The 13,362-nt window shown below is 38.1% G+C and overlaps 1 long non-coding RNA gene across 1 annotated transcript; it reads right to left on the bottom strand.

The window, feature by feature from the left end:
• Positions 1-282: 282 nt before the first annotated feature.
• LOC138820360 (uncharacterized) lies at positions 283-12,281 on the bottom strand. Its single transcript, XR_011369844.1, has 3 exons — positions 12,208-12,281; positions 1,159-1,201; positions 283-368 (listed from the first exon to the last, which is right to left on the bottom strand). It is a non-coding gene; the product is annotated as an uncharacterized lncRNA (long non-coding RNA).
• Positions 12,282-13,362: the final 1,081 nt, after the last annotated feature.

Below are 13,362 nucleotides of genomic sequence, written 5' to 3' on the forward strand. Positions count from 1 at the left end.
TTGTGATCAAAGGTGATAGGTAAGCAAAGTAACTGGAAAACTGTATATGTAAATTGAGCTTTCAATATAGGATGACAAGTTTTCCATACATGAGTCTATAGAAGTTGATTCTGTATCTCTAACATATATACAGTATTCTACATTTTCCCACATACTCTTGTTCTCTTACCTCAGTTCCTGATTAAGATTCCTCTACTTTCATGATGTCAATTTCTACTAAAATAACAAGGTGGGTGTTTTATTGGTCTCTAGATCCAATACACGTTAGAATTTTGGAGTAGTAGTATGAATTCATGGAGTTTGACTTGAATGTACTTGATTTCAGGGAAAGATACAGGTCCAGGCAAGATCCTTCAGTCAAGAAAAACCTATGGAGGAAACAGCAATCAACTATAATTACAAAAGAATGGAACTGATGTCTCATTTGCCTGGGTGGCAGCTGTGTGTGTGTGTGTGTGTGTGTGTGTGTGTGTGTGTGTGTGTGTGTGTGTGTGTGTGTATGTGAGTGTGTGTGTGTGTGGAGTGAGAGAGAGAGATAAAGAGAGAGGGAGAGGGAAAGAGAAAGAGAGAGAGAGAGAGAGAGAGAGAGAGAGAGAGAGAGAGAGAGAGAGAGAGAGAGAGAGAATTTTATTGTGGCTTCCATATTTACAGTCTTTAGAGCATTGCTTTTTAGGGAGAAGGTGTTCATATCAGAGCTCTGATAGCACTAACACTTTTCACTGTGATAAACATTTGCTTAATCTCTAATTAAAAAGGAAATATAAACTAACATCTTACTCGCTTGTTTTGACAATTAATTAGTATATTAAAGGCCAAAGGGAGGAATTGGAGATCAATATAACCTTTTTCCTATCTTTGGAATATTACACAGCAATAGCTGTGATTTTAGGAGTCTCCTGCCATGTACTGACAGCTGAATTACTAATATACTTAACAATATGAAACATATGATAGAGAAATAGCTCAGCCAGCAAGCACAAATAACTGGTGATAAGATTGAACTTTTGAGCCGGGTTGCCACATCTTTTAGGAATGTAATTCATTCATATGAACTTCAAATTTTGTGGCTTTCCCTGTGTGATTACATGGTAAGAATGTATTGTAGAAACAAGAATTCCTGTTCAGCCAAGTAGAAATTGCTTATGATCCCATCCTCACGTTGCAAATTTCCATTCCATGTACTTCAGCACTTCATCCTTCCCTGTGGGAGACAGGAAAAAATAATTTTGTTTTAATATTAGAGTATGCAAATTAGTGTGTACAGGCATGATTTGTACAATTACAGAAATTTGTAATAAATGTAAGTAGGGATTATGTCACAAATAAAAATATAATTAAAATCACATAACAAGACTAGAAGTCACAGCATTTTTCGCAAGAAAACATACATTAGGTTAGTTGCAGAATTTATTTTAGAAGATAACTTTATATTAAAGTAAAATGAGCTTTATCTAAGGATTGAAACATCTTTTTGAAAAATATATTTCTTAGACATAATTTGCTGCACAATTTTAGGGATACAGGTGGCCCCATTGCAACAATGAGATGTACAAGACATTATGTCGAAAAATGAACTTTACAACTTTGGCTTGGGGGGCATGGAGATGGGAAGGAATGGGAAGGTGGAACAAAGGAGGAGGCAAGCGGCACTGTGGCTCAAGTGGTAGAGTGCTAGCCTTGAGCTGAATAGCAGAGGGACTGTGCCCAGGCCCGAGTTCAAGTTCCAACACCACCACCAACTAGCAATATATAAGTAAAGGAAAGAAAAAAATGTGATCTTATCCACCAGTTCATAGCTAGTATAATCCCTGCTCTCTCAAGATGGACTTTTTTTTTTCCAATTAAGTCCATGCTCTTGTATCTGACTTTCATTGAAAACAGAATTATTCTTCCATTATACTTTCTACAAAGTTGTGTCATTAGCAAGCGTGATTTAGAAAGGCGGTGGTCTCATACTTCCTGTTCCACATAGGAGTAATGCTTTCACTATATCACTCTCATAAATCTACATACTGGACTTGGCTTTATTGTTTCAACGTGGTCTTATTCATAGAGTCTTCTGTAGTGTATTGAACCCTTATACTGAAACACAGAATTTCTCTTTCTCTTATTATTGCTATAGTTAACATGAGTTAACAAATTCATGTACACTTGGGAAATAATGTGCAGCACATACACTCACACAAAAAAAATGCTCTGAGAAACTTCTTCCCCTTTAAAATTTGCCTTAATTTACAGAGAATTTACAAAGTTTAACTCAATATACTCATGGATAATGTATTTATAAGCAATATAAATTTCATATTTTCTCTTTATTAAGTTGTCTCTGAAACTCGTGTTACTTCAGGTCCAAAGGTGTCCCTGTGTTATTTCGGTCAAGCCAGAAATCATTCACTATACCTCAAGCAGCACCATAGATTATTCCTGGAAGTAACTGTTACTGGATGTGGAAACTGATCCCAGAAGAGGAATAGAACATTGAGGATTGACAAAGTTCAAGTTAACTTGTGCTTTCCTTTTTACTGTAAAAGAAGAGAATCCGAAGGCTTGAAGAAAACTCTGTCCTTAGATTTTTCTAGTGTGTTTTTATTCATATATAATTTTTCTGTAAATTTCTAGTTGAGAGAATTACAAAAAGAAATAATGTGCCATTAGATGGTCAGCATAGAACAAAAGGAAATAACGTTGTTTTAAATATGTTCTACTGCAGGGGCTGGGAAGGTGGCTCAGTGGTACAGAACTTACCTTACATACCTGAGGACCTAGGTTCAATTCCTCAGCACCACATAAGCCAAAATAAGCTAGAAGTGGTGCTGAGGCTCAAGTGGTAGAGCACTAGCCTTGAGTTGAAGACCTGAGGTAAAGCGCCGAGGCCCAGAGTTCAGGCCCACGACTGGACCCCCCCAAAAAGAATTATACTGAAAAGAAACAAAGACATGGAGGTTTTAAAGTGTTTTATGGATGGATATTTCACTACTGACATGATTCTCTTATTGCAGGAGTCAGTTAACAATTCCTTTAGTTTGGTCCTGAGTTCTCCACAGCAATATGGATTCCAAAAGATTATCCAGTGCGTATGATCAGCCAAAGGAGCCACTTCTCAGACCAGTACTCCTTTAAGGAGGGTCCCAATGAAATATCTCTTTCTTTGTTTGCTTTTTTGTTTAGTTTATGTTGTTTCTGAGGCTTGAACCCAGAGGCTGGACCCTGTCCCTGAACAGTTTTTGTTCCTGCCCACGAGCCCCCAAAGCTAGTACTCTACTGCTTGAACCAAAACTCCACTTCTTGATTTTTTGCTGTGTAATTACAGATAGGAGTTTGACAGATTCTCCTGCCTGGGGTGGCGTTGAACTAAGATAGTAAGAAAGCCAAGTGACATCAACTATACAGTCTTATCTTTTCAAATGAGAAATATTAGATGAAATTTATTGTAAAGGTAATATTTGACCATTTTTTCTGTCTTTTTTGTGAACATACAGTACAGAGGAGTTACAATTACATGGGCAAGATAACGAATACATTTCTTATCAAACATTGTTGCCTCCTCTTTGTTTCCCCTTCCCCTAACTTCCCATATACCCCACTCCTCCATCCAATCCTCCCCCCACCAAAGTTGTAAAGTTCGTTGTTCGACATAACGACTTGTACATGTCATTGTTGCAATGGGTCTACCTGTATCCCTAGTTAAATGATTTGTTTTTAGAGAATATGTCCAGCAAAGAATCCATAACATAACTCACCAAAAGCAGGTGCACTGAATCCTTTTGGAATTATTTTTTTTTGATTGGGAAGATTATTGATCTTGTCGTTCCTTTTGGGGAAACTAAAATCATATTTCACCACTTTTGTTCTTGTGGGGCTTGAACTCTGATCTTGTGTGATTAGCTACAGCACCGCCTCCTGGTTTCTGGTGGTTAATTGAAGGTTAGGGTCTCATGGACTTTCCTGACAAGGCTGGGTTTGAACCACATCCTCTGGTCACAACCTCCTTAGTAGCTAGGATTACAGGTGTAGACCACCAGCACCTGGCTCATATTTGCATTTATGTGCACTGAATGACAGTGTGTAGACAAAGAATGGAAATTTTAAACAAATGATGACATTGCAGCATTTCAGCAAAATTGAAGTAGCAATAAATATGTCCTCCTTTTCCATTTTGTTACATTAATGACTGATGATCTTGAGACCTTTTCATTAGCATCCTCTGCCATCTGTATAGGTGTATTTAGTATCAGGAAATGTTCATAGAGAAATATAGAAAGAATGATATTTTTAGAAAACAAAGGAGATAAGATATGAAAGAATAGCATAGAAGGAGATACATTTATCACACAGAGACTAAGCGCTTGCCTAAGATATTTAGAATGCTAAAATCAATGAAGAAAAGCCTAGTTGACAACAAGTTCTACAATAATCAAAAATTGTTCTCTAGAACAGTTTCTTATATACCTTAATTACTATCATTTATTCCTTCTATCTGGAGTTATTCCTTATTTTCTTTCACAACTATTAATTAGCCTCTGCCTTTTTGGTGCCATAACTCACCAAAAAGATTTCAAAATCACACTTAACCTACCTTTCTCTTTGTGATAAGCAGTGAGGACACAAATCCTAGAATCATTGAATTTCCAGAATTAAACTTTTCCTGACATCTAAGCACATTCCTGGCATTAATTGCTGTGACTTAATGAACAAAACTTTTTCCAACACAGTATCCTAACATAAGTAAAGTACATACATTAGGGACTGTTGTCAGGTGTCAGTATGGAAGAAGCAATTATATATTCCAAGTATGGGTTCTTTTTTTTTGAATTTTCTAACTAAATGTTTTTTGTTGTTGTTTTTTCCCCAGTGGAAGGGCTTAAACTCAGAGGTAGGGAATTTTCATGAGTTTTTTTTTTCTAGCTCAAGGCTAGCACTCTACCACTTGAGGCACAGCACAAATTCCAGTTTTTTTTAATGTGTTACTAAGGAATGAACCCAGGGTTTCATGGCTGCTAGGCAATCACCGTACCATGAAGCCAAATTCCCAGAGCCCTAAATAACTTCCTTAAGATGGCATTACATTTTCATTCCGTAATTATATATCATAATTTTGTCCAGGTGCTAGAAAATGATGTAGAAAGCAATAAAATACAATAAGTCTAGTAAGGCTGGATGGGCAATGAATAACTGTCATGGTCTAGCCAGGTAACAGAAGGGTTTATCTCATGAATCTGTTTCAACAAGCTATTGAGCCAGCTACTGACCCACAGCCCACCTCCCGAATGAGAGGGCCATCTAGGTTCCATCCATTTGAGGATGCTGGGCCCCCTCTTCCAGCACCCATTCAAACAGGTCTTGGGAAAGAGAGAGAAAATGACAGAATTACAATTAAGTATGGTGCCGGTAACACAGAATTCTAATCCTAACTACACAGGAGGCTGAGATATGAGGATCATGGTTCATAACCAGCCCAGGCAGGAACGTATGTGAGACTCTTATCGCCAAAGAACCACCAGAAAATCAGAAGTAGTGCTGTGGGCTCAAGTGGTAGAGCACTAGCCTTTTGCTGAGGCTCTCGGGAACAGTACACAGGCCTAGAGTTTCAGCCCCACGACTGACAAGAAGTGAATTTCCTAACACAAGAAGTGGACATAATAGCACCCATTGTCCTAGGGAGCATGGTAGCAAAGTCAGGCAGAGCTTCCTGTGAAGTTGGAGTCATAAGTAGGTCACCTGGCTTCTCTGTGCCTTGGTTTCGCCCGCTGCAAAACTCAACACAGTGAAGGATCCTCTTCTTCATGGGGATAGGGTAATGATGAAAGAGAGCCATGTTTTGTTTGATAATCCCACATCTGTTGCACGATTAATAACTGGGCCCACCTGAGCCCTTTCCGGGTATTTTCCTGTCATTTGCTCACAGAATTGCTGAGAATCTTCTCTGAAGGCCTCTCCCTCTGTGCCTAGCCATGCTCCAGAGAACTCTGTATAAATCCCTTTTTTCCTCACAACTGTCCTGTGAGGAGAATGAAGTTCGATGGTTGCGACCTTACCTAGAGCTTCACCTGTGGTAATGAATCGTCTGCTGTGATTTTTCTGCCTGCTCAAACTGACTTAAGAAACCATTCAAGCCACAGGAAAATCAAAAACCACCAGCAGATCAGAGACTCCAACAAGAGACAAGTTAAGGACACAGGGAGATACAGGATCTTCCCATCCCCCCCCCCAAAAAATCTAAGAACTCTTTTTTTGTATCCTTTATAAAAATTTTTTTCTAAAAGTTTTTTTAAATTTTTAACTTTTAATTTTTTGTTTTCTATTAACTTTTTTTCTTCCTATTATAATTTTTATTTTAGGGGTATATGTGTGTGTATTTTTTTTCTTTTAAATATTTTTTGTTTAGTTCTAGTGACCATTTGATCCTTTTTTCTTTCCTTCTCATTCTTTTCACTTTTTCTTCTTTTCATTCTTCTTTTCGTGATATAATTGCTGTTCTGCTCATCCTCAGATATGCCAATATCTGTGTGTACATGCTTAATCCAGAAATTTATTACTCAATTTAAAACCTATTAGGCTTAAATTCCTTAATAACAGTACTACCTCTTTATACCTATATAATATTTTAAGCATTTCTATTTTTAAGTTTTTTACATCTCCTTTTTATCCCCCCTTCTCTTATTCTATCCATGTTCTTCTCTGAATATTACGTTTTAAAATTTGCATAATTTATAAGTGTTGTACTTCTCAATTTTTAATATCTGTTTTTCTATTTTTTTGTCTTTTTTCTTTCTCTTTCTTCTTATTTTCTGTCTCTCTACTATCATTCTATATAACCTATTTCCCGCTTTGAGATTAGGATTGAGTTAACTGTCCCACAGCCTTTCCACATCCCTATATGCCTATTTTTACCCATATCTCTCCCTAAACTTAATAATTTCTGTTTGCCAAATTCTTCTTTGCAGTTCAATGCCCATTAATCATAGTTGTTTGATGTTGAATAGGTATATCTGTTCAACTAGATTTTTGCAAATTTTTGACTTTGCAATTACAGACTTTGGTTGATGCTTGCTTTAAAATAGTGTGCTAGCACAAAACTGGCGTTACTTTCATCTCAAATAGGAAGAGCAACCCTGAAAAACACAAGAATAACGGCAAGCCCGGATATCTCAACTCCCACTTATGATAATCAGGGGACAGAAAAGATAATGAATAACCCAGAGGAGAGTTCCCAAAAAGCTCTACAAACACTACTGGTAAACATGGAAAATGAAAATATTGAAAACCAGCAAAGGACTGTGAATGAGCTTGATAGGGAGAGAGAGGAGGCAAAACAAAGTTTAATACAAGAATATCATGATCGTGAGGAAGTTACTCAAGGATTGATACAGGAATTGCATGAGCAGCTTGAGAACACTCAAAGAGAAATAAAGGAATGCCATGAGAAGACTGAGATCAATCAATGAGAACTACAGGAACTGCATGAACGTGAAGAAGCTAATCAAAGAGTAATACAGGAATTGAGAGAGTGGGATGAGAATGCACAAAGATCACTAAAGGCATTCATGGAATCCACAAACAGAGAACTGAAAGAAGTCAGGGGGACCACAAAGGGAATGCTGAATGGAACCCAACAGAAGGAATGGGAATAACCAAACAACTAAGTGATTTGAGAATAAACACTGAAAACCAAATTAAGGAATTAAAGAAGTTCATACAAGATATAAAACAATGCTCCAACAAAGAATTTGAAGCCATCAAAGCCGACCAAATAGAAGAAAAAGAAATAAAAAACAAAGTGTGAAGTCTTGATTAGTAGGTTACACCATGCAGAAGATCGAATATCGGGGATTGAAAACAGCATAGATATTATAGAAAAAGAAAATACACCATCCAAGACAAATACAAGAAATATGATAGAGCTATTCAGCACTTGGAAGACACCATCAGAAGGCCTAATATGAGGATAATGGCTGTAGAGGAGAACCTAGAGACAGAAGTTAATGGTCTATGAAATTTGTTTAACAGGATCCTAGCAGAGAACTTCCCAAACATGAAAAAGATAGGCCTACTCAGATACAAGAAGCTATTTGTACTCCAAATAGACCGGACCATATTAGGACATCCCACTGTCACATTATAATCCACACAAGATCAATTCAGACCAAGGAAAAGATCCTTAAAGCTGTCAAGGAGAAAAGATCAATCACCTATAAAGGGAAACCAATTAGAATCACCTCAGATTTCACAGGGGAGACAATCATAGAAAAAGGAGCCTAGAATTATGTATGCCATGCCCTAAAGACAAACAACTATCAACCAAGAATTCTGTACCCAGATAAACTCTCCATTACTGAAGGTCAAATAAAAAACTTCCATAGCAAAGAAAAATTGAAACAATATATCTCCACAAAACCAGCCCAACAAAACATTATTAAAGATGTCCTACATATAGAATACCAACAAGACCACAATAAAGGCCATGAAATTGCACCCAAACTGAGAATCCAATAACCTCAGGAAGAACCCAGTTGCCTCAGCCCCCAAGAAGGTAGATAAAATGGCATGTACTCGCAAATACCTCTCAGTCCTATCTCTCAACATTAATGGACTTAACTCTCCAATTAAGCGACATAGCGTGTCTAGTTGGATTAAAAAGCAAGATCCTTCTATCTGTTGCCTTCAAGAGTCACATCTTGCTCATAAAAACAAACACATTATCAATGTGAATGGCTATTTCGAAAAAATTATAAAATTGAGACTCTTAGAAAATCTTATCAGAAAAAGAAGAGAACACACCCAAATAAATAAACTGAGAGATGAGAATGGAAACATCACCACAGAAACAATAAAGATTCAGAACATTATAAGGGAATATTTCTCAAAAGTTTATGCTAATAAGTTTGATAACTTGGCAGAAATGGGCCTTTTCCTAGCATTAATTGACATGCCAAAACTAAAGCAAGATGAGTTAAAACATCTTAACAGGCCCATATCAAGCATTGAAATAGAAACAGCAATAACACCTCCCATCTAAGAAAAGCCCAAGACCAGATGGCTTTACAGCAGAATTCTATAAGGGTTTCAAAACACAGCTCACACCAATACTACTTCAACTCTTCAATGAAATTAAAAGAGAAAGTTCACTACCGAATTCATTCTATGAAGCCATAACAACCCTCATCCCCAAACCAGACAGGGACTTTTCACAGAAAGAGAACTATAGACCCATTTCTTTGATGAACATTGATACAAAATTTCTCAACAACATTTTGGCCAATCGACTTCAACAATTCATTCAAACAATTCATCATCTAACAGGATTCATTTCAGGGATGCAAAACTGGTTCAATATACGCAAATCAATTAATATAATTCATCACATCAACAGGAGCAAGGATGAGAACTACATGGTTATCTCAATACATGCAGAAAAGGCATATGGCAAGATCCAATGCCCCTTTATGATGAAGGTTCTGGAAAAATTAGGAATCCATGTAACTTTCTCAATACAATAATGGTTGTATATGACAAACCTACAGCCAGCATTATACTTACTGGTGAGAAACTAAAGCCATTTCCACTTAACTCAGGAACGAGACATGAATGTCCAAGCTCTTTACTTCTCTTCAATCTAGTGTTAGAATGCCTAGCTACAGGAACAATAGAAGATGCAAACCTAAAGGGGATACAAATAGGTAAAGAAGAAGTAAAAGTCTCCCTCTTTGCAGATGTCAAACTTGTAGTCAGAAAATCCCATAGATTTCACTCCCAAATTACTCAAGCTGATTCAAAACTTTGGCAAAGTAGCAGGGAACAAAATTAACCCCCCAAAATCAATGGCTTTTCTGTATACCAACAATGAGAAAAGAGTGGCTGAAATTAGGAAAGCAACTCCATTCATAATAGCCACACAAAAAATAAAATACCTAGGAATTAACTTAACCAAAGAAGTGAAGGACCTCAATGATGAAAACTTTAAAAACCTTAAAAATGAAATCAAAACAGATCTTAGAAAATGGCAAAAACTCCCATGTTCCTGGAATGGACAAATCAACATCGTGAAAATGGCAATACTTCCCAAGGCTATCTACAAATACAATGTGATATCTATCAATATTCCAACCTCATTCTTCAAGGAAATAGAAGAAGCAGTCCAATAATTCATAGGGAACAATAAAATACCCCAAATAACAAAAACAATCCTCAACAGAATGAACAGTGCTGGAGGAATATCAATACCAAATTTCAAACTCTACTACAAAGCAATAGTAATCGAAATGGCTTGGTACTGGCACAAGAACAGACCTCAGGACCAATGGAACAGAATTGAAATCCAGAAATGAACCTACAGACCTATAGCCTTCTAATATTCGATAAGGGAGCTAACAAAATACAATGGAAGAAACACAGCTTCTTCAGTAAATGCTGCTGGCAAAATTGGTTAACTACTTGTAGAAAACTAAAGCTAAATCCTTATATATCACAATGAACATGAATCAACTCCAAGTGGATCAAAGACCTCGATGACAAAGCAGACACTCTGAAAACATTACAGGATGGAATAGGAGAAATCCTAGGTCTCTTTGGCACAGGCTGAAATTTTCTTAATAGAGACCCAGAAACACAACAAATCAAAGAAAGTTTGGACAAATGTCATTGCATGAAATTGCAGCACTTCTGTATGGCAAAGGACATAGCTAGCAAGATCAATAGAAAGCCCACGGATTGGGAGAAAATCTTCATTAGCCATACAACAGACAAGGGTCTCACATCTACAATATACCTGGAACTTAAAAAAATTAAATCCCCCAACAACAAATCTTCAAAGAAACTACTGCCCAATAAATAATTGGGCTAAAAGCTTAAAGAGAAACTTCTCTAAAGAGGAAGGAAGGATGGCCAAGAGACACATGAAGAAATGCTCAAACTCTCTAGCCATAAACGAAATGCAAATCAAAACAACATTGAGATACCACCTCACCCCAGTTAGAATGGCTATAATCAAGAACTCTAATAACAGCAGATTCTGGAGGGGATGTGGACAGAAGGGAACCTTACTGTATTGGTGTGAGTGTAAACTTGTTCAAACACTTTGGAAAGTAGTATGGAGGTTTCTCAAAAACTCCACATAGAACTCCCCTCTGACCTAGCAATCCCACTCTTGGACATTTACCCAAATGTTCACAATCAAAACCACACTAAAGCTACCAGCACACTTATGTTTATTGTAGCCTTATTTACCATAGCTAAGATAGGGAACCAACCCAGATGCCCCTCAGTAGATGAATGGATCAACAAAATATGGTATATATACACAATGGAATTCTATTCCTCCATCAGAAAGAATGACATTGCTCCATTTCTTAGGAAATGGACAGACTTGGAAAAATTATATAGAGTGAAGTAAACCAGGCCCAAAGAAACATAGGTCCCATGGTTTACCTTATTTGCAATAACTAGTATATGTCTGACTCAAGCAGAAAAAGTCAGATAAGTTGGTGTTAGGGAAATGAACCCTAAGATATGTATTCAAAAATTTTTACTTTCATTCCATTTTTTCTAGTACATTTATAAGTTTATTTTTTGTTGCTTTTTATGTCCCTCCCCCACGGTATATTCCCTGCTTTCACTGTATTTTATGTTGTTATAATTTATCGAGGGGAAGGGAAAGAAAATCCTTTAGATAGGGATTACAGGTGGACCCATTGCAACAATGAGACATATAAGTCCTATGTCGAAAATGAACTTTACAGCTTTGTTAGGGGGAGGTGGAGGGTCGGATAGGGGGATGGGGAGAGGATGGGATGGGAAGCAGAATCAAAGGAGGAGGCTACAATGCTTGATAATTTATGTACTCATTATCTTGCCCATGTAATTTTAACCCCTCTGTACAGTATTTTCACTATAAAAAAATATGAAGAAAAAAAGAATCGCCTGCTGTGGACTAAGAAGTTTGGGATAATCCATCTAAATCGATGACTGCGCATGTTGTTACATGTCTACCATCCCAACTCCAGAAGACCAGGTCTGGTGAAGCATACCTGTCATAGATAGGAGGACCTCAATCCAGCCCAGCCAGAGCATATCTTGAGTCTCTGTTTCAGAAATGCCCAAGACAGAAAGGTGGCTCCTCAGAGACAGGGAGAGGACACAAGTAGGGAGTCATGGTGCCACCAGAGGAGTGTCTGACCCGGAGGTAGGGGTGGTTTGGGGACAGCCACTCACCTGTGCTGCCGGGAGAACTTGCTTTAGGCTGCTCCAGGTGGGGCGAGCAGTGATGGCAGTGGCATTACAGACACATGGCCTCAGAGCAAAGAACCAGGGCCAGGGAGCAGGTTAGGGCTTTATGCAGCCTGGCAGGATGCCATTGCCTGATGTTTGAAATTCTGCACCTTGGGGAGGGAAGGAAGCCATGGTGCAGGCAGGCATCTCAATTTCCTTCTATATTCCAAAGATGCCTTGAGTCTCTTCCTCACCACTCAGCCATCTCTACCTTCCTCAATTGCTGGTAGTGGTGTAAACTAACACAGGGAATCCTGGTGCTACCAGGCAGCATGGAATGTGTGGGTGGCCACCATTCTTATATCTCTTTGGTCAGAAAGAACTATGAAAGAATGGGGTGTGGCCAGAATACTGTGATGCAAGCAGCATGGGTGAAGTCAAGAAGATAGCAGCTCCCCCAGCCCTTTTCCCAGGGAACAATATCCAATTCAGTTGGAGACAAGAGGGTGACCTCATTTAGCTGGATGGCTTCACAGATTGTTGAGTATGTCTGTTTGTTCCCAGTCCCAGACCTTGTACTCAGGATCTGAGCACAGTCTGTAAGCTGCTTTTGATCAAGGATGGCCTTCCACACTAGAGCCACAGGGATTCTGGCTTTGTTGGCACTGAAGTTGGACTTTCTTGCCTAGGGTGACTTCGACCATGATCCTCCCATCACAGCCTTGTAAATATCAAGGAGGACTGCTAAGAGCCACTGTTACCTGCCTAATCATTGGTCTTGTTGATGTTCTTGGACAGACTGGTGAGTTCCCTATCCTCGGGTTTAAGTGGTGGGAATTGTAGCCCACAGTTGGAATCTTGGTCCTGCCACCTCCAAATGGAAGGAGATCCTAAGAAACTTATTGCTGTCCATATGATTACCAATGGAATATGATGTATGTCATGATTGAAAGAGCAGTTCTTGAATGATTCTAGGATAAAATTATACACAATTATGTTATAGGACACTGATCGATGTTAGTTAATATTTTATGAGGCATTTAAACAATCACATTAAAATGGAGGTATAATGAAATATCTTAGAATTACTATACTATTACATACTATAAAGGTGCCGTTTTTCTGCCAAGACTGGGATTGGTACCCGTGGTCTTGGTA

Source organism: Dipodomys merriami, unplaced genomic scaffold (assembly GCF_024711535.1).
Source record: "Dipodomys merriami isolate MVZ:Mamm:240054 unplaced genomic scaffold, mDipMer1.0.p SCAF_868, whole genome shotgun sequence".
Classification (NCBI taxonomy): domain Eukaryota; kingdom Metazoa; phylum Chordata; class Mammalia; order Rodentia; family Heteromyidae; genus Dipodomys; species Dipodomys merriami.